General features: G+C 40.9%; 1 protein-coding gene across 1 annotated transcript in view; it reads right to left on the bottom strand.

The window, feature by feature from the left end:
- Nucleotides 1–21,084, bottom strand: part of TRABD2B (TraB domain containing 2B) — a 255,397-nt gene that overhangs the window by 69,063 nt on the left and 165,250 nt on the right. The window lies entirely within an intron of this gene.

Below are 21,084 nucleotides of genomic sequence, written 5' to 3'. Positions count from 1 at the left end.
ATTATGGGCATTCTGCTCTTACCCTAAGTCAGCTAATGCTGAAAGAGCATCCAGCTTGTCTCCACTCTTGGCCAATCTCAGCACTGAGCTAAAAGATATTCTTCTTCTCTTTAGGGTCTTCCATTTGCTAAGAGAACATATCCTATGCCCGTCTCCTCTGCTTGAAGAGAAGTGTAAAATTAGTCTGCTTCTGGGCCTTCAGTTCTGCTACTGGTTAGAAGCTGCTCAAGGACTGAATCCTTCAGCTCTCATGTCAACTGTTATGGGGATATGGAGGTAGAGTGCATCTTTTTGGGAAGCTGCAAAGTTTGTTTTGATAAAGGGTAAACGTCAGCAAGAAGCTGCCATAACCACGAGAAACGATAACAACACTTACTTGCCATGCAGTAAATTGAGAAAGAATGGCAAGAGGCCTAAAGAAGAAATATGTTGCAGGCTAAGATGAAACTTTCCAATTTACCAAAGGAACTAGACAAAGGAAGTGCCTGGAGGTGCAGTCCCTATGAGCCATACTGTTCATTACAACCAGTAGTCCATTCTTAAGTCAAACCTAGAGATCATTTCCATTTGTACACATTTCAGATGGAGGCTGAAGTTTGCTTTTCTGCATTTCTAACCCCTGCCTCTTTTAAACAACTCTGCTTGGAGAAAACACGGAGATGGAATAATTTGTCATCCTTCCATTGCTCTAGCTAGAGTTCCAGCCCACGGTGGAGATGATGGATATCTGAACTGTTGTTTCTTATTAGCTAAAGGGGAACGTGAGCTTTGTGAATAATGCTATTGATAGGACGTACAGTAAATTTCACATGGGATTAAACAAAGTTAAAGTTCATTAACTAGATTTAGGGGGAGGGAAAAACAAAATGATTAATCAATGGATGACAAAAAGGAAATCATACTCAGTCCAGGGAACATGCACATATCCCGAGGGCATATGTTCTCTCACTTAAGTAATCTTGCTAAACGCTCACAATTTAATTGAACAAGTGAGAGATTCTGCAGTAAATTAGGTAGAGAGTCAGAAATGGAGATTAAATCCGGATCTGACAAAAGGAAATGCATTTAAGGTTTCTTGTGCTGCTAAAGTACTTGACATGATATTGCAAATTCCCCCACCGGTAATATTTACTGCATTATAGAGTTCAGGAAAGCAAACAAACTTTTCTTAGGGTACAGGGGAAACAAAAAAAAAAAAAATCAAATTAAGTCAGATTATGTACCAACTTTATTAACTTTATTTGAATGAATGGGTTTGGAATAAATCCTAGAAAGAACAGTAATATGGGATAGACTACTTGCCAAGCAGAAAAAACACTTACAAAACTAAGCTCATCTGTGATGGTCAGCGTGACATTAAAGAAAATAATCTTGTCAAGGAAAAAGACATATTCCCTTCTGAGATTATTCAGCATTTATTGGTAGCACTGGTTGGACAACAGGTCTTATAGGATTGGGATCAGTGATATAGAGCCTAGTTGGAGGCTTGTAGCTCTTGAGGTGTCTCCCTGGGCTCAGCTCTGGGTTTAACTTATTCATCAGTGACATGGATGCAGGGACAGGGCTCCTCTGCAGCAAGCCATGAAAAAACGCATCATCAGAAGAAAGCTAGTTTTGGCAGGTTGCTCCACTTGGGGCTTTGGTTGTGCAATAGAGGCTGAGCATACATGCTCCAACTTCTCCCTCAGCAGGGCACTAATAGGGCTTTCCTCCTTCCTTGCCCGTGTATCCTCAAATAGCCTAAACACAGAGCCTAAAGATCCTTAAGGCTCTTTGTGCCTTTGTGAAATTAGTCAAGGGTTAATGGGGAGAGGGAAGGAGAGGAGTAGACAAACATAAATCCTCTTTGAGTATACCCACATAAGCCTTGTTTTCTTAAGAAACCACAAAGACAAAGAAGATCAACAGAATAACTCAAGGACCAGGAAACAGGCCTCACAGTAGGAGATTTAAGTAATGTGGTTAATTTGGCATAAGACAGAGAGGCTCTGACTGTGGTTATACTTATCTTTGCTAGGAAAACTTGTGCATGCGGAAAGATGCATTAGTTAAGCAGAGAAAGGAATAAGCTAGTCAGTTGGAAAGGACATGCAACAGGTCAAAATAAAAGGAAGGCACTTATCTGTTTATTTTGCCAGTGCACATAACTACTGAAAGAGAAAGGAAGTAGAGAGAGATCCATGACTGTCTTTAAAATCATTTGGCTTTTAATTCCTTGCTAAGTCTTCTGTGCCATCTTCCCCTCTTCATCCTCTAGCCAACCCACCCAGCAAAGTGACAGCTTAGGTATGGAAGATGGCCAGAATCAGCTCCATTCCCATACACAAAGCTCTGTTAATACTCAGTACTGCTCCTGTCAATACCATTAGCTCTTTTTCTATTGTTTCAGTGGGAGAAGGATTGCATGTACATCATTTTCCCTGGGTAACGCTGCAGAAACAGTCCTCTACTAAAGAATGGCTTTGATTCGTCAAAGAAAAGGCCTCACAAACTGACAGTTTTCATCTGATTTTCTCTGGGCAACAGGGGAAGGAACATAATTTCTTCTCCAAAGGCATTCAGCAAATTTGTACTCCAGTCAGCTAATTTTATTACTTCTCATAAATGTCTGTTCCTGTAATGCTCTCAAGGTATTTTCATAATTCTACCTTGGGAATTACAAAACAGCTTTCTCTTTGATAAAGTAACCTGCAGTATTTTATTTTATTTTTTATGTTATGAACAGCTGAAAATGTATGACATCCCATAAAATGTCTGGGTTAGGCCTTTGAATATTACTTCTTTTAAGAAGTCTTTTAGCATTGAGGCAGAGAAATACAATCCTAGGATTTCAGTCTATTAAGCAAAAAGAGGGAAGGAAATCCTTAAAGCCAACGTCTAGAGTGTCTTTAAAGTTGTTTTGCTGTATTCCAAAGGGATCCAACTTCCATTTAATTAAATTTTTGTTTAACAAAAAGAACCTGGATTATTTTATTTATTTATACATTTTTTTGCAGAAGTTTATGATGAAGTATATTAGGAAGAGGAGGGGGAGAGAAGAAAGGTGCTCCCTAAAGACGACGCATGTTTAAGGAATGAAGTATTTAACTAGAGAGCCTAAAAATTCATTTCATGGCCTCAGAGACAGAGTCCCAACTTCACTCATAGCAACAACTGCACACAGAGGAAAGAATGCTTTGCACTTATTCAAGTCAGGCCGCATTTTCATTTAGTTACCTCTCCAAATCACAGGCTGGGGAATGCTGCAAAGGTACTCAGTCAGCTTTCCGTCGTGCAGTTGTTATGGGAATTTTGCAAGGCTGCTTTCCAAAGGAGGCTTTTTGACCAATTTATACCAAATTTCTGATTTAAGGCGGTAGCACATCTGTTTGTAAATAGGAGAGCCTACAGTACGGCAAGAGCCAACATTTCTTTGACTACATTTTAGTAGATAAATGATCCTCAGAGAATGTTTTTATTTTAAAACCTTGATGTTGTTTTCTCCCAGCAGCCACTCTAGCTCAGGATCCAGACAGTATCTCTAAGCTAGAAGAAATAGTAGAAAAACATGTATGTCACAGATGAGTGTTTTTTTTCGGCATATCCTTCTTCTCTCTCCGCTTAAGGCAATTGCTGAACCAGGGGTTATGTCTCTATTGGAACTTTAACGAGCCATTGGTGTACGCATCTTTTATGAATGTGTCAAAGCTTTCTGCATATCCACTAAAACCAGAGCAATTAATAGAAAACAGTTCAGCAGCTCCCTCGTTCCTTGACAAAGCCATCCCACAGCGCTGCTGGCCCACAAATGCACGTCTCCTCTTGCCAAGGTTAGCATAAACACCACAAGAGATAAAACTTCAAGTTCTTGTGAAAAACTGTTGTTCCCTGTAAGACTCCAGATGTTTCACAGTCTCAGATCTAGCAATTACTCCTCCTTTTTCCAAATTACATCTCGTGCTGGACCTGCATTACTTCAAGCTCGCTATTTCATAATTACCACCTTTAAAAATGTCATAAATCTCCCCCAGATCTTCTTTGTTTAACGTCATTAAAACACACCTGACTGTAGAGCAAAATGGTTGGAAATTAGGAAAAACTTCTTCTCTGAAAGAGTGGTTGGGCACTGGCACAGGCTGCCCAGGGAGGTGGTAGGGTCACTGTCCCTAGAGGTGTTCAAAAACTGTGGGGATGGGGGACCAAGGGACACTGTTAGTGGACATGGTGGGGTGTGCTGGACTGACTAATCTTTGAGGTCTTTCCCAACCTTAATGATTCTATGGAATGAAGTCTCTAGCACTGCACTGGTTGTCGCTGGTCTGCACAATTCCAAGTTGAATAAAAGGCAGTGATCTTTAGTAAAAAAGCACAGAGCAAGTGTCAAAGCCAATCCTTGAGTTCTATAACAAATACTGTAACCACTCATACACCTTGCCTTGCAACTCACAGCTGCCACACAAGTGAACTTGTTTCAAGGCTGCTTGAAATACCTGTGGAACCAACCATGGAGAAAGTACGCGTCATCACAAGTCTCCTTGGTTAGTGCATGCCACACTTCCAGTAACACGCACCATGACAAACACAGTACTTCCACTTCAGTAAAGTGAATGGGATTCCCCACACATTTGGAATTAGGCATAGCATGAATTGTTTTGCTGCATCAATTACACTACAAATACAGTTTTTGAATCCTATGTTAGCTTCAACTACAAGCAGTACCGTGAGAATTATCACCAATTATTGTGCTGTTGTCTGAAAGATACGAATAAAGCACAGAACTTCTGGTGGCTCTCTCAAAGTACAGAGTGGAAGCTAATGTACAGCACACTATGTGGCAGTGTCTGTCCTGCTTATGGCTTGCAAATTCAAATTACCTGGAGGTGCTGTCTCCCTGCTGCATGCAGGGGGTTGAGAGGTGCAGATTGGCACTTCCAATCTGCAGCAAGAATGAGTCCTGCTGCTGCTTGCCTTCAGGCTTTATTCCAGCCTGAGCTTACACAGAAACAAAGCTTCTGTGCTCTCATGTACCTCTTGTAGTTTTTTTGCCAGTGGCCCTCTAATAGTTTGTCCCCCACTTCAGCAACATGAAATATTAACAGATTTCATCAACACAGGCACAAGGGTAGAGAAGATAGGACCAATCAATTCTCTCCCTAGAGCAAATAGGACAACTGTTCAGCATTAGAGAAACCACTCCAGCTGCAAACAGATCTTCATTAAGAGCTCTCTTTACAGTAAGACTTGCAATAGCTTATAGATGACATTTGAAATCTGCACAGGGACATCACCAAGTGCTGATTTAGTTAACCTGAAACCCTAGTCACATTTTTCCTGTTTAGTGCACTAGCACCCTGTAAAGCTGATAAAAAATAGCTTTGAGGCTGCACGTTATGAAACAGCCAACACATTCCTGGATGATACACAGAAGTGACCTCTTAACTCACTTGAAAACCGTTGCACCAACCACATCAGAAGAGAAAAAAACCACTGAGAACAGAGAGGGTCTGCTATCAAGCAAATCTTCAAAAATGTTGTGATTATCACTTTACTGAAAAACAAAGCACTTTCTCACATTCCAAGAATTCCCTTAGCACAGATCTGCAAAAGATCTACAAAATGCAGCATAACTACTGCAAGAACAAGTTAGATAATATAAATGGAAGATTACTGAAGGAGTGTAGGCATTAATTTGGAATGGAAAGCCATAGAAAAGTTGTCAACTATGAACACAAAAGGAATAAGAAAGAGGATTTCTTGGGCTTCTTCCTTGTTGGAGCTAGAAATGTACTTGGTACACTCTTATTCCCTGGTGTGGCCCTCATTGCCAGGCAGGTTAGAAGAGCCATTAATAAGGCATCAAGTGCTTAGCACCAAGACACATTGCTTGGAAGGCCTCTGTAGAGAGGGGAAGCTTGGGGAGCTGAAAAGACAGCATGCTGTCCACTGCTCTCAAGCATGCTTTTTGAGAGCGATGTAGACAAACCCTATAAATCTAAGTTAACCCTGTAAGCCTAGGGGAGTCGGAATCCACGATTCCATACAGGACTAGGAAGAGCTTTGCAGCATTAGCTCATTCTAAACAATATCAAACCTGTTTCTTGAAACATTTGTGTAGATTTATGAGGCTCTGGTGGGTGGGAACTTGAAATAGATACCGTGCTTCTTCTCTTCGATAGTGGAATGATTTATGCTGCCAGGCAGCCCTTCGGCACAAAGCCAGAACAGATCTATCCATCAGATGTGGCTAACAAGTGTTATAGAACTGTGAATAAAGCAACTGCAACGTGAGCATCAGTTCTGTGAGCACGTGGGCCCCAACAGGGAACAACAGGTGCATAACATAACCACAAGCAAGGAGAAAAACAAAGAGCTATGTACAGAGACAAATTTAAGTTTCATAAATCACTGTGACAACTACAGTTCTCACCGTGAAAAAGTAGAAGTAAAATAAGAAGGAAAAAACAGAGATATGTACTTAACCAGTGTCACTGCACACTGAGCAACAGAACAACAGAATTGGGAGCAGCCGTGTTAATCCCTCATGGACTATCTCACCATAATGATTATTTATTTCTTACAAATAGGAATTCTAATCTGCTGATTTTGTGGTTGCATTTTTGTGGCTTAACATTCCACATGTCTCAAGAAACACTGGCCTCCCTGGTTAAATTGATCACATGTGTGGCACACAAACGAGATGGCTACATGTAAACATTGTGCCTTTGATGCTCTCCATCCTGTTTATCCTCAAAACAAGAGGAAGCCTGAAAGTTGTATCTTCGCTTCCACACTATGACTTCCTTCCTAATATGCCACTGGAATCATTTTATCCTCCACAAAAAAAAGAACAAAACAAAATCTGTGGTATTGTCTTGAATTCCCAATAGCAATTTACCAAATATTACTGTATTTTCTATATATTATCTGTGTTATATATATATTATCTAAAGTAAGAAAGGAAAAAAAACAACCAAGAGAAATGAGAGGAGATAAGGATTTGAGTCAGGATGCAGTTCAACCGCGCAGGACAACACACAGGTGCCTTATCTCCTTCAATGAATCCACACTTTGCCCAGCTAGAATTAGAGGAGATTCAGAAGACTCCAAAATCATGAAAACTGAAGGCCAGTGCCATTCAAAACCTCCCTAGCAACTCATTATACTGAGGAATATTCTGTAGGTTACAAGGCAGTTTCTCTTACCAGCAGTATTCAAATTGTCCCTGCTCTGACTGAATGATGCTCAGCACCCTCAGAGAGATTCTGCACATGAATTATGCTTCCATGGAGCTTGCAGGGTAGGAAAAGGCTTCCACATGACTTGCGCTTGAGCATGCAGAGCAAATCTTACTCTGACATCCTGCTGATGGAAAACAGACTTAGCCTGTTGGAATGAAAGAGTAGCTCAATGTCTGATTCTACCTTTTCATGCTTCCTTCAATACTATCCCAGCTGGTGTTGCTTGAAGGCAGCCAGAGGTCCTCAAAGGCACAAACCCATTCCGCAATCTCTGTGCACCCAGCAGATGTACCAATATCCCAATGCCCTTCTTCCCAGCACAGGATGCCTTCTTGTCTACCTGTGCTCCTGTAAATAAGATCTGCCAAGAGCTGGAGACTCCATTAACATGTGATATTGAAGTACATGTGATAAGAAGGGTGTGCCAAATAACTAAACTGTAGCCTTCCTCTAACATACCAGATAACAAAACTCAAGCTAAATTAAAATGCAAATAGTGGAGTAAGTAATATAACAATTGTCATATGTATTAAATTTGATCTTTTATTACAGCAGGATGTTAGTAATGAAAACAATCCTTTAGCTATTCAACCTCGTAAATCTACAAAAGAAAGCGCGTTTGTCAGATCTTTGTCCTACAGTCTAAGGGATGGCTTGTAGCATGAGGCCATGTGAAAACGAGAGTAAAGATAAAGATGAAGTAGGTTAAAATGCTACCAAATTAACTGTCTGAATTCCCTTAAACCAACAAGAGCATTTCCAGGCCAGCTGGTACTCAGCTGCTAGAGGAGATGGAGAAAGATGGTGAACCAGAATCACAGTCATTTATTAAGAGATGCACTTCATTAGAACATTCTGCTATTAAATTCTACATTGCTTTTCATTTACAACCATAAACAACTACTAATTCCGTAACGTGCACTGAATCTACATAACTGAATTTTTTAAGCAATGTTTTTCAGCTAGGCAATGATGTTATCAGTTCCAAAACATTTTCCAGAAGATGTCAATTTTGACAAGTTACTGAAAAGGCAAATTCCGATCTCATCATTTGGACAGTGCCATAACTGTTAAAATTGTCATCATTTCTTTATAATATCACTTACAGAATTACTTTGGACGTTGATGTTAATATTTCAGCGTAGCATGACAGTCAAAACGATTCCACAGATCATAGCTTCACACGATGACTAAGCAGTTACCTTTAGTACTTGGCAGTATGGGTCACCATCAAGGGGGAAACACAGTAGGGTTTCCACTGAGATTCATGTTAGGGAAGGATGGAATTTCTGTTCCAAAACCTTTTAAACATTCTTTTTTGATTCAACTTAGAGTACAAACATATTTCTTTCCCTGGAAGAGAAATCCTACTTTTCAACATTCAGCATGTGTGGCGATGAGAACGGCACTTCTTTCCACTGACTTTCAACCACTGTCTTGGAAAGAGTTCACAATGTCCAGGAAGAGTTCTCCTCCAGTGGCACAGCCATACTCCTCCCAAATACAAGCCAAAGGTGCAGGATCTCTGCAGTTTTACATCTTATAATAAAGCTGCTTGAAAGGTACAGCACATATCCTGCACTACAAACTTATAAAATAAGGACGTTGCAGCCTTTTAATTATTACTACTGCTCTGCTACACTACATTAATTTCTTGAACCTCAGTATACAACCTTGTCTGCATTAACATATATATTTGTGTTTGGTTGGTTTTTTTTTTTAGCCCAGGTGTTTATGTTCTCCCGCCCAGCATCCAGGGAAGAAAACATTTTTAAGCAAAAACTAACAAATATAATTCATCAAAACATATTTCCAAAATTATTAAGTCTAGAAGATTCATTTGATTCCTGAGGAAAGAAGAAGAAATGTGCATATTTGCAGGAGCCAAAAGGGCATCACTGAGCAAAATTAGGTCAAAGCAGCAGCTTCTGCCACAGGACCTTTTGTCTGAGTAATGGGATGACAGGAAAAAAAGAGTTGGTGTGTCCCAGTAGAGATTCTGTATAAATGAACATGAGTGTTATGCAAACAGCACGACAAAACAAAAATTAAATTAAATTATAAGTTGCCTTTTGTCTGTATCTAGCCTCATAATGAGGTTTCCAGGTATTCTTAAACATATTATTCACTTTTTGTTCCAGGCACAAGTGCCATAGAAGTAGTCATTTTTCAACAGTAAGATTTTAAAGGATATATCCTTCCTCCCATTAAAGCTTCCCCAAGAATCTCCATCCAAGTCTGTTTGAATGAGTTATTGGATTCTCCATTTTCAGAAAAGGGAAGTGGAAAATAAAATAAAAAATATTTGGGAAAAGAGTTTCTTATTCATTTGGAATTTTTTTTTTTAATTAAAAAAGGAAAATCACAGCAAACACAGATGTTCACTGAGCCTGAAAACACTGCTTTCAAGCTGTTCTTCTTTAGAAATTCCAAGCATTTATCAATTTGATATTAGGACTGTGAGAGGCTGAAGCCATTTATGGCATACTCTATTAAACGCCATCTGGTCAGACTGACTGAGTCAGTGGCTGCCAGTACGATGCCAGTAACACAGAGATGAACTTCCATTAAGTTGTGCAACAGAAAATATAACCACTCTTGCGGATTCAGTCCTCAGCCTCCAGCTGTGTGGAGACCGCAATTGGAGGTCTTAATCTTGAGCAAACCCTGCTAAATCTAGAGGTGCAGACCATTATACAGCCAGGAGTTTATAAGAAACCATCTGCTACATTTCCCCTTCTGCCACCTCTTGAAAGCAGGGCACGTGTGCCTTGGATTCTCTCCCATATGCAGTAGGCGAATCTGGTGAGGCATTGGCACAGGCTGCCCAGGGAGGTGGTGGAGTCACCAAACCTGGAGGTGTTCAAGAAAAGGGTACATGTGGCACTGAGTGACAAGATCTAGAGCAGACACAGGCATGGGTTGATAGACTAGATGACCTTAGTGGTCTTTCTGATCTTAATGACTCTATGCATCAAACAGACTCTCATCAAGATGCTGGAAGTTCCACCAAAAGTTTCAAAGGCCAATGCAACTGCTAACAAACAAACGTGAGGAAGAGCTCACAAGGAAGTCATAGACCATTTATTATGCATGCAAGGATGAATTTTGCACTGTGCAGTTTCACATCTGCTGCTGGGTTACATGGTGGAGATATCCGCGTGCAAGGAACTTCCCTTAATCAGATTAGTCTACAAGGAGCTGCCAAATAGTACCTCTAAAATCCTCTCCTGACCCCCGTGCAACTGAGCCCACCATGAGTCCCTTGTTCACACCATGGCCTGTTGAAAAGGGAACCCGCTGAATTGCAGCCACAGGTATCTGCACTTGAATGTAGATTATATTCTTGAATGGTCTCTTCCTGGCAGGATTTGCTCCTATGTCTTCATGCAGCAGGACAAACTCAAACTTCAAGCACTGCTAATTATGTACGTGATAAGGTTAAAAATAATAATAATCTAATGCGTACTGAATGCCCTTGTGATCAAATCAAGGACCAAAATGGAATCCAGAAAGTTTGTTTCCCTCCTCTCTGACTTTCACCTAACTCCCATTTGCAATGATAAGGAAGGGACAGAAAACTAAAAACAAGCAAGAACTCTATTAACACATGCAAATGTCAGTAAGCTAATGAGATTCCAAAACTACTTCAACTCTGAAAAAGAAATAACCCAAATCAGATCAATCTGAATAGCAATGAGATGACATTTTCTCCTCATGGGAGGCCACAGCTGAAGCATGTGAAGCTGTTTGCAATCCTCTCATCTGAACGACCACATCAACCAGATAAACTTCTGTTACATCAATATTGTTCCTGTCCCTGCATTTAGCATAATTAATTCAGATGCAATCAGGATGGAGAGCAAAACATGCTCTGCAAGTGCCCCCCCAACACTGCAGTCACAATGGTATTTTGAAAGTGGATTTAATCAAATGTTATTCAAGAAGGAGAAAGTTCAGGCAGGTGCAGTTACAAATAATCCAGAAAGATTAAGGATGTCTCAGTGGCTGATTATACTGCATACAGGAAGCACACACTGCATGGAGGATGACAATATGTTTCCACCTCCTCCTTTAACAAGGGGCATTGTAATTGCCTGAATATTTATTTTTTCAACTAGAAGTATCTGAAGCATTTTGCAGCGCATGACCTTCCACCTCTCTTCTCCTTGTCTATGCAAAACAACTCACAGTTAAAACTGACCTGGTCAAAATGAATTTGCATGAGTATTTTTCTCTGCATAACCTGTTTGTATTATTAATGACATTCTGTTATTAAATACATGTTATTTTCCCCTTCAGTAACTTGCTAACAACATCTTTAAGGTATAGTCACAAAAACAATTTCCACGCAGTTCACGTTTCAGTGAACTCCAAGTAAAGCAAAACCCTAACTCTGAAACCATATGATCTTTCAGATATGGAAACAGAAACAACAGACACAGAAGCACAGTGAATCAGCTGATGATAAAGCTGGGAACAAAAAGAAAAACAAAAAAAAACCACTCACTTCTTTTATGCTTGCTATGTTTTTCACCATCTGTTCCTAGTACTTATTTTCTTTTAACATTAGGCATCACAGGAAGGTTCTCTCCCTTTATCCGTATTTACAAAAAAAAAGGCAAGTTCATCATGAAACATTCTCACAACCTGGACATCACTACTTCATGAATGTATCAAAACAGCCTCTCTGCTGCTCACCTTTTCCCACAATTATGTTGAAATCCATCTCCAACTGACCTACCTAGGAACGACTGGAGATTTCCCTTGATTTGAAAGCAGATTGACAGGTGATGACTGCACTGCAGGCACAGCAGTTATTTTAGCCAACACCCTCTAGAGAAGCAGCAACGGAGCATGCCTCTGAACAGCTTGAAACCCCAGGTTTAGACACTCATAGGAAAACTGACTGAAGGGATGGAGAAATATGGTACAGGGAAAAAGTATCTCTAAATCTTGAGCTTATTTTTCTCTTTAGTCTGAGTAAAAATATTTTGAGGAAGAAGATGTACTACACCAGAGAAATAAGTTTTCCTCAGGAGTTCAAGGTAGGCAATCATCATGACAATTTATTCTATATACTCATCTCCTACACCTCAGGGCTAGACTGCTTAAATATTTTACTAATATAAAAGAACTGATGAGTAGAGTGGCATTTCTGGGTACAGCTGACTCTAATTCAAGAAACACGCAGATGTGGTACTTTGGGACATGGTTTAGTAAGTAACAATGTTGGTAGGTGGATAGTTGGACAATCTTAGAGGTCTTTTCCAACCTTGATTCTGTTCTACGATTTTAATTCTTGAGCTAAGAAAAGTAGTGCAATGGATACTGCTGTATTTGTGCTGTCTTGAGCTCCTGCAGTGAAGAGGCCAAGCAGAGCCACAGCCTGACATTCAATTTGGAGAGCTTGGGACAGACCCCGGGACCCAGCTGAATGTTGATCTGTTGCATCAATTAGGGCTTGGGGACCACTCAGCTTATGAGGGTTGGTTTATGTCACCAGCTTTACAGCCTGCTCCTTCAGCTTGTTATCAGTCCAACGGGGAAATCTAACAGAACAACTCTGAGTTGGTCTGAGGCTGAGCAAGAACGACTCATTTAGCAAAAGTGCTGAGGTAGGGAGGGAGCAAAGCTGGTGGGGGAGCACAGACAAGTGTTTCCATTCATATGCCAAAACACGTGTGAACAGACAATTTATTTACATTAGCTATTTTTTGGAAGAAGAAATGGGAAGGGGGAGAGGCTGGCTCCTCTGTGGATTCTCATGTTCTGTCTCAGCAGATGTTAGTGTTGGGCCCCGTTGTCCCCTTGGCACCATGCCACCTCCTGGCATAGGGCCATCAGTACCTGAAGGACGCTGTAAAAACATGGAGCCCTGCTCCTCCCAGGTTTGCTTGCTGTTGGTCCATCCAATCTCCCCATTTCCTTTCACACAGAGTCCCACCACTGGATCAGAGATCGGGTAGCCTCCAAAGGACGACCACAGCCTTCTCTCAGGTACAGTCAACACACAACTTGCAGTCTGATGCAGGGCTATCAGGCACTTAATGGAAAGTAAACTCCTAGGAAACTGCCCAGGGAAGCACAGATAGGTCTAGTCCAAAGGAGCAAGATATGTTGCAGTGATGCTGGGAGTCTGTGCAACACTGACACAAATTGGCTGCATCATGGGAGAGAGAAGCTGAATGAATAGTGCTATGAGACTGCTAATGAAGTGCCAAGACATCAGACCAGTATCTAGATGTCAAAGGCTTCTCATGGGCCCAAGAGCATGAAATGAGCTTTTGATGTGTACTTGTGAACTAATTTTGAATTTACAACACCACATACACAAAGCTCCAGATGAAAGAATGTTTTGCAATTACAAAATAGGACTGTTCATGTTGGTGTCCCACTAAAGGAACATAACACCTCCAAACAAGTTTCCTTCCAAAAGAATAATTTTGGCAGATCAAATGCATGGATAATTTCATTTTTAAGCAAATGCCATTATTACCTGGTATACAGATTTTGAGATCTTGTTCTCAGTTTGAAGGAAAAGAAAAGCTAAAAAAGTTGAAGGCAAGCATATGTATAAAGTACAGCAGGTGTGGAGGAGAGTCAGCAAAGGGGAAAGGACATGGTCCTGGGAGTGGAATTCGTCTCACATTTTATTGTCATTCCTGACCTCCAGACTAGCAAGTTTTGCCTCTGATTCTAGCTACTCCTCTGCTACAGCATATAAATGAATAATTGCTAGTAAAATAAAACAGCTGATTTATTAAAAAACAATCCCCCCCACAGCTGCATCTATTACTCAAATGTACAAATATTGCATTAACAAGATCACCTGACACAGCTGTTTTTTATCACAGCAAATGTGTTACCAGTCCATAATCGGAGCCATACCTCTCAACATGATTTGTGGGACTTAGCTGTTTATGTTAAAAATATTTTTTTGCCTTTTAAATTTAGCAGTGTCACAACAACCCACGAGTCTGTCAAGTGTTGGACTGCTGACCACGTTCATGACAGCACAGTTTTTTGAGAGCTGAACAGGAGTTAGGAGTTCATGCCCCAAGCTCCTCGAGCATGTACTCTAATGGCATGCCCCAGGCTCTTCTTGCTCTTGCTAGGTACAACACAAGTTGTGTTGTTAACTTCTAACTGCTTTCTGCAACACATGAAGGGTCTATCAGGATTAAGCTAAATTCATCAGACAATATTTTCTACTGTAACCAACAAAGAGCAGAAGTACTAGATCACAATAAAGGTCCATTCAACTCATTGTCCCATCTCTGCCGATGGTCAATGAAAACATCTAGCGAAAAATAGGAGAGCTCTACAGAGATATTTTCCCACAACATGCTCACAGCTTCAGCCTCCTGCAGCTCACAGCCTTCCTGAGCCAGGTGGATTCAGCAACTCTCAGTGGACTTTTTCCAATTCAACATCAGCCATAGTTGGGTTGGCCGTATGAGTTTCTTTGTGAAAAACTGTGTGTCAGTGATGCCCATCTGGTACCTTGGCCTCAGGGAAGTGCAGATGTATCTACACATTACAGTGCTACAGAAATATATTTCTAAAATACACTACCATACAGATTTATGTATTTTGTTAGAGGAAGGGAGGATGTAAGACATTAGTCCTGTGCAGCACAAATGGTTAACAAATGGTTAAGACTAAAGCAGGATTTCAGAACACTCAGGACCAGTTCCTAAATCTGCTGCAAACTTTGTTTTGCTTTGGGCATATTAGTTCAGTCCCTTACCTGTCAACTAGAAAGAATTATGCTGTTTTGGTCTCCCTGTAAGGTGCTTGGGACATACCAATTACCGACCCTCATTTCAACTAACTTTATGTCTCTTAACACAGCACTTTACTTAGGCCTCTTTCTAGTCAATGGAGAGAGACAGGACACTTTGAGAGTGAGATAAATCTCCTATGAGAGTTATACCTCACTCTGGAGAGGCATACTTCCTACTCCTGAGATATAAATGAGAAAATCTACAGTGTCTCAACACTTGATAAAATGACTGTGCCAAAGTACCTGGAGTCAGCTACCATGATTGCAGGTCTTGACATTTAAAACAACTGGCTGATACAAAAAATACTCCTAAAAATAGTGCTGAACAAGTACATCCCATCTGCTGAACCGCAGACAAGAATAACTAACTCAAATATGCATTCATGGCAATTCTTGAGCTGAGCAGATGGGAAACCCAAAGGCCAAATGCACCCAGATGTGAAGCAATGGCCTTTTTAGCATCATGCACTCGCTTCCACATCAACATTCACCCCATTCTTGCTCTGTGAATAGGTTACAGCCCACGACTTCCACTTCCATTTCATGCATACTGTAATAACTGAGCTTCTGAAAGATTTTATTGGTTTAATAGTACTCACCAATAAGCACTTTGGCATGGTTTACATTCATTTCAGCTTATGTACACAGCCAAACACTGCACTCATGCTCTGAGTGTTCAGGTTTTGTTGTTTATTTTTTTAATTATTTCTTAGGAGAGGGTAAAGGCACAAAACAGACAAGGGCAAAAAAGGTTAAAAAAGAGTGTGGGGAAGGAGAACGATGGGATCTAACATTAGTTACTTAAACATACAGCATGAATCTGAACAGAGGTTTGATAGGGCTGTCAAAACTGACTTCCTTCTGAGCCTTGAGCAAATAAATAAGTACATAAAAGAACTGAAAGCAGTCCCAGCGCAGCTTGCCAGCACAGCAGCTCCATCATGGCAGGAGTATACGTTAAAAAGCCATGAGCCTGCTTCTCAGCAATGCAGTGGCAAAGACAAAGAAAGAATTTGGCTTGGCATGTGGCTAGTTACCCTTCATCTAAAAATCAGATTGCATAGAATGATTTTCAAACAACAAAGAGATAACTAAGTATAGATCAAACTCCTATCAAAGTCTTAGAGAGATTAATCCCATCTAGAACTATCCCTTTAAACACTAGATGCTTAATTTAAACTGGTTGTGTTGTCTTCTTTTGTTGTCAAAGGAAGCAGCGAACTGCTAACAGAGGCTCATTTGGCATCATAAAGAACTGTGAAGAACTTTGACAAGTAAATTAGGTTTGGAAGTGTTCCCTTCTGTTGGCTACTGCTAAAACGCCCAGTTTAGGTAGCTAACTCATTTGAGGATACAGCAACGAACCAAGAGCTTTTACATGTTAACTGAGTCCATGGTAATACTCCATGCACCTGTCCCCTGGTTAGAAGCACTGAGCTAAGGCATGACCAGTTCCTAACCTCAGAAAGGAGAAAACTGGAAATGACTCCATTTAACTGAATGACTTTTGAATGACCACAGGCTGCAGCTGGCAGAAGAGGTGGATGGCTTTTCTGGTAAGTGATGAATATTCATTGCCTTTATCAGCTTAGATCCATGCTGCCCTGGCAGGAGTCCAATAACTTTCCTTAAAGACCATGACTGAAGCACAGATTGACTTTATGTTCTCTGCCCTGCTGTTCATCTCTAGCATAGCTTGTTTATCTCCCAATATATGTTTTGCTACAGCCATAAATGACTTCAGCAACAAGCATCTGAGCTGTGCTTGGATTGGGAATCATAAGCAGGCATGGCGAACAGCAGCCATCTGGCTCCAGGCCCAGCTCTATTCTATTTGAGGAGCTCTGTTCTTTGGTGGCCACTTAAAGTTGTATTTTATTTATTTAGGGCTGCTAAACCTCATTTTTATTTGTTCATGTAAATTGCCTGAGTGGTCCTGGACTTGGAAGGGAAGCACATTTTTCCCTCCTAACAAAGAAACAGATGATCTCATTGGCAAATGAGACACATACGGCATTGTGTTTACTTTAGAGCAAGCTCACTTATGAATCAAGCCACTTGACTTACCAAGCTTTTTTTCCCCCCTTTTTCTATTATGGGAAAGCCTGTCAATGAGAAGAGGATGTCCCTTCTTCACCTCTCACCATCCCACATTCCTGCTGTTGGGGCTGCTGCTCCGTTGCCTTGACAGTGCTTTAAGCACAGTGCTCAGAGGTCACTCACTGACAGATCTGATCCAGCCGTAATATATGCTGAAATCAATAGGATTTGGATCCTCCTAATGAAGGCATGAACTTACAAGACAGTCTATCCCTTTGTGCTCAAATTTTAGGGTTTCTAAAACCATGCTTGTGCTGGAATTCAGCCAGGTTTTCAGAAGTACTGTCTAAGGGCTCTGGCCTTTGAAAATCCAGGCTTGAGCACAGTCTGGTTACTGGGCACTTGGCTTCGATTTGACTGAAGAGAAACTGTCATACAATTTTGGGTAGTTAAAAATCTAGCCCTTGGATCCACTTGTACTGAATCTTAAAATGAGCAGTGCCATGCAATTAAAATAGTTGCAAGAAGTGATGACTACACAGTGATGGCTCTGAAACAGCTCTTCTGAGGAATGTCCATCCCTGTGCTCTTCCTGCAGTGATTACTCCAACCACAAACCAAGTGTTCACTTCCCTCTATTAACTCCAGCATCTGGAATGGACATGAACTTCTGTTTCCCACATTCAAAATTGAATATACACTATCCATCACGAGCTATTTGCCAAGGGAAAAATAGTCCCACTGCATCAGAATATTAATCCTACTAGGATTTTTTTTTTTCTTTTAGAAGCTGTTCCTTATATTACTGGAAGAAGTCATCCTGAATTGGCATTCTGGAGCAAGAGACCATTTTGTCACAAGGCTGTCATCCAGTTCTTCCCAGGGGAAGCTTTGGCTTACTTATGGACAATTGGACAAATGGCCACCCACAACTCCCCACCCCATGGAAGGCTCACTCAGTCCTTGAACTCTACAGCTTCTCTCAGCCACTCTGGTCAGCATTCTGTCTCCTCAGTCAAAGACCAAATCATGAATTACCAAGTCCTTCCTCCCAAATTTTCTTTGTCACAGCTGATGCTCCTCTGACTTGGAGGACAAATCATTTGATGACAAAGTGGAAGAAATGAAGGAATTGTCTCTCATTTGTTCGTTAAACAGCTGATCTACCAAAATGTATGAGTATAGTTACACAGAGAATCTATAAGCAATCTCCACATACAGAAGACATGACCACAATCAGTCCTCTCCTAACATATGACCTGTCGCTAAGATGTGCCACATAACCTCTGTTCTTAGCTGTTATTAATTAGCAGGACAGTTTGCAGCCCAGGAAGCCCATGAGTGTTCCCACAGCTAGAAGTTAAATTTGTCTGCTCATAGTTGAGTGAATTTCGCACGCTACCTGGTAGTGCTGTTAGAATCCACAGCTTTTTACAACTGCATTTTATACTATTGTTATTTATTCTTTTCAAGAATAAGCTTTCTGGCAATTGTAGGCCTGTTCATAAAGCAATCTGAAATCGCTTCAGATGGAGGGGCACGAATGAGCACCTATTTATAAGAAGTTGCACACACCCTTATCTATGAGCTGTTTAACTTGTTTATCTGGGCAATCCTCAGGCACAGAAACATCTGAGCATACAGGAATGTGATGTCTGTTTGCAAGGGGGAAGCCTGCAGCCACAAGAAGCCTGTCAGTGGAAGGGACAGAACCCACACCTCCCCAAAGCCAGCTCTCCTCGAGGCAGTGAAAATCCTCGTGCAGATCTAAACAAATCTTAAGACAAATAATCCCCTCGCAACCTTGCACAAGGGATGATCAGTGTCCCCTCCTATTTTTCTAGCAAGCAAGGTTATGGTCCCTACATCTCATCCCACTGTCCTTTATTATGCCACAGTAATCAATACAAAACGTGAAGAGCACAACTTCCAGCTCTTCTGCAGATGAGTTACTGCCCCATCTCGGGGGCAGGGCTCATAGCATTCCTTTTATACATCTGTCTCAGCTTAAACCTATTTCTGGGGTTATCTGAGTATTGCAGGGAGGAGCAGTGTGAGAACAGCTATGAGAGATGGCTGGCTGCGTAGGGGTGAAGGCAGCCTTCCCATGGCACGACGACTAATCGTATTGTAAGTGCATACGAGACCAGGTCAAAGCTAATTAAAGCCAACAGCCAAGTCTTCTCAATCACACTGCTCACCTACAGAATCAAAAGAGCAATCAACTGGGAAAACATTCTGCTGCACTAGTTCAGTTGCACGTTCCAAAAAGCCTGACTGATCTTCCACTCAAGGGAAAAAAGGAAAAGAAAAGAAAACAGAATAAGAAATTCCTACAACATCTGAACTGAATATATAGCTATTGGCAGCTCTTAGTTTTGTGTTTCACCCCAAGCTTTAACTGGCAGGAGACAGCAGATTCACGAGCTTTTTCCAGAGAACCCAAGAGAGGAGGGAGTCTGCTTGACAGAGTTATATCTCTGGCAAGGAGCAGTGCTGATAATCACTTTCACTGGAGATGCTGTAAAGCGGCTCATAATTCATTCCTGTTGTACAATAAGCACAGGACAATTAAATCCAGCTCTCTTTGATACTATGCACAGAACTTCAGCACAATCCATCATTGCCTGTTTACACACAACGGTGTAGAATTAACAAAAAAAAAAGGCAAACGTGCTTAGGTAGACTGTCTTGAGACATTTTCCCACAATTAAAATGATCCAGAGTTGTAACTAGCCTGCTCTTAACACAGCCCCTTTGCTTTTTAAGACATAAGTTTTATTTTCTTGTATTTACTTCCTTCTTTCACCCAGCAGGAAGAAACTGTCAACACAACCGAGTTTGTATTTTACTAATTCCAGACTGGTGTCTGTGCCTGGAGGATGCTTTACCCAGTCCTTGCACTGCTGCCTCCTTGCTGAGGCTCAATTTAACACCTCCCTTGTTACGGCCAGATTATGGCAATGTCTATTTTGTTGTCTGGATCTAACGGAAACAGTTTAACATTTGACAGTTTGCAAAATCCTGAGCATGAAGTTTGATAGAAAATGCCATTAAGATACAGAATTTTTTTCCTGATCAGTGAAACCAGAAAAATGTGTTTTGTAATGGATTTGTTTGGACAATGAGCTCTTTTTCCAGTTTCTAGGAAGGAGCGAGTTGGAGTTTACACCACAGCCTTTTCCTGACCACGAACAGTAACAGAAAATTCCTCCTTCTGCCAAAGCCAACTCTTTCCATAGAGGAACACAACCTTGTGAAACTTCCATCTTCCACCACATTCGAGGGAAATTAGCCTATGGGTTCAAATGTTCTTAACAAACGTGTAAAACCAGGCTAGCCCATCTCACCAGGAACTGCAACTACTTTCCTCCCTTACTCCATGCGTCACCAAATTTCATGTTGTACTCTGGTGAAGCCAGCCATGACACTTTGGTATCTCCAGACAAGAAAGCTCTGAATATTAACATATACTCTCTAAATGGCTCTTTAAGGAACTCAAAGAAGTGAATGACATTCATCTGAAGTACTATTCCTTGTCCACGATAAGTCTGTAAGAATTTGATCGACACTGCCAAAGGCAGTGGACTTCAAGAAGATCTCAAACCTGATCCTTTCCAGAGACAGGTGTGTTTGTCAGATCAAAAGAGAACATAAACTAATCAGGTCCAGTAAGGCTCCAAACACAACATCTGAAAGAAGCTGACAGAACTCTAATCTGACAAGGACAGCAATTGTAGGAAATTTGCACAACTCCTGCATGCAAGCATTTAAGAAAAAAAATCTGTGAACAGACTTCAGCCTATGGCTTGTTTGCAAGCTGTTAACTTTGTGCTTTTTGTCACTCTTAGGATGCAATTAGTCAGCATAATTTGGCTTCTTGATACTTTAGTTAAGACTAAAACCAAAAAGAATAACAAAGTCAACAACTAGCAAGCAATGAAAGCACATCCCCAAGCCAATATCTTTGCATTCAATAGAACACAGAGCCCCAAGAACAATGCTTTCCTCAAAATGACATAATCATGCCCTTTTCAT

The sequence above is a fragment of the Lagopus muta genome, chromosome 5 (genome assembly GCF_023343835.1).
Source record: "Lagopus muta isolate bLagMut1 chromosome 5, bLagMut1 primary, whole genome shotgun sequence".
NCBI lineage: Eukaryota > Metazoa > Chordata > Aves > Galliformes > Phasianidae > Lagopus > Lagopus muta.
The sequence above is the reverse complement of the archived record's forward strand: the minus strand, read 5'-3'. Positions and strand labels throughout refer to the sequence as shown.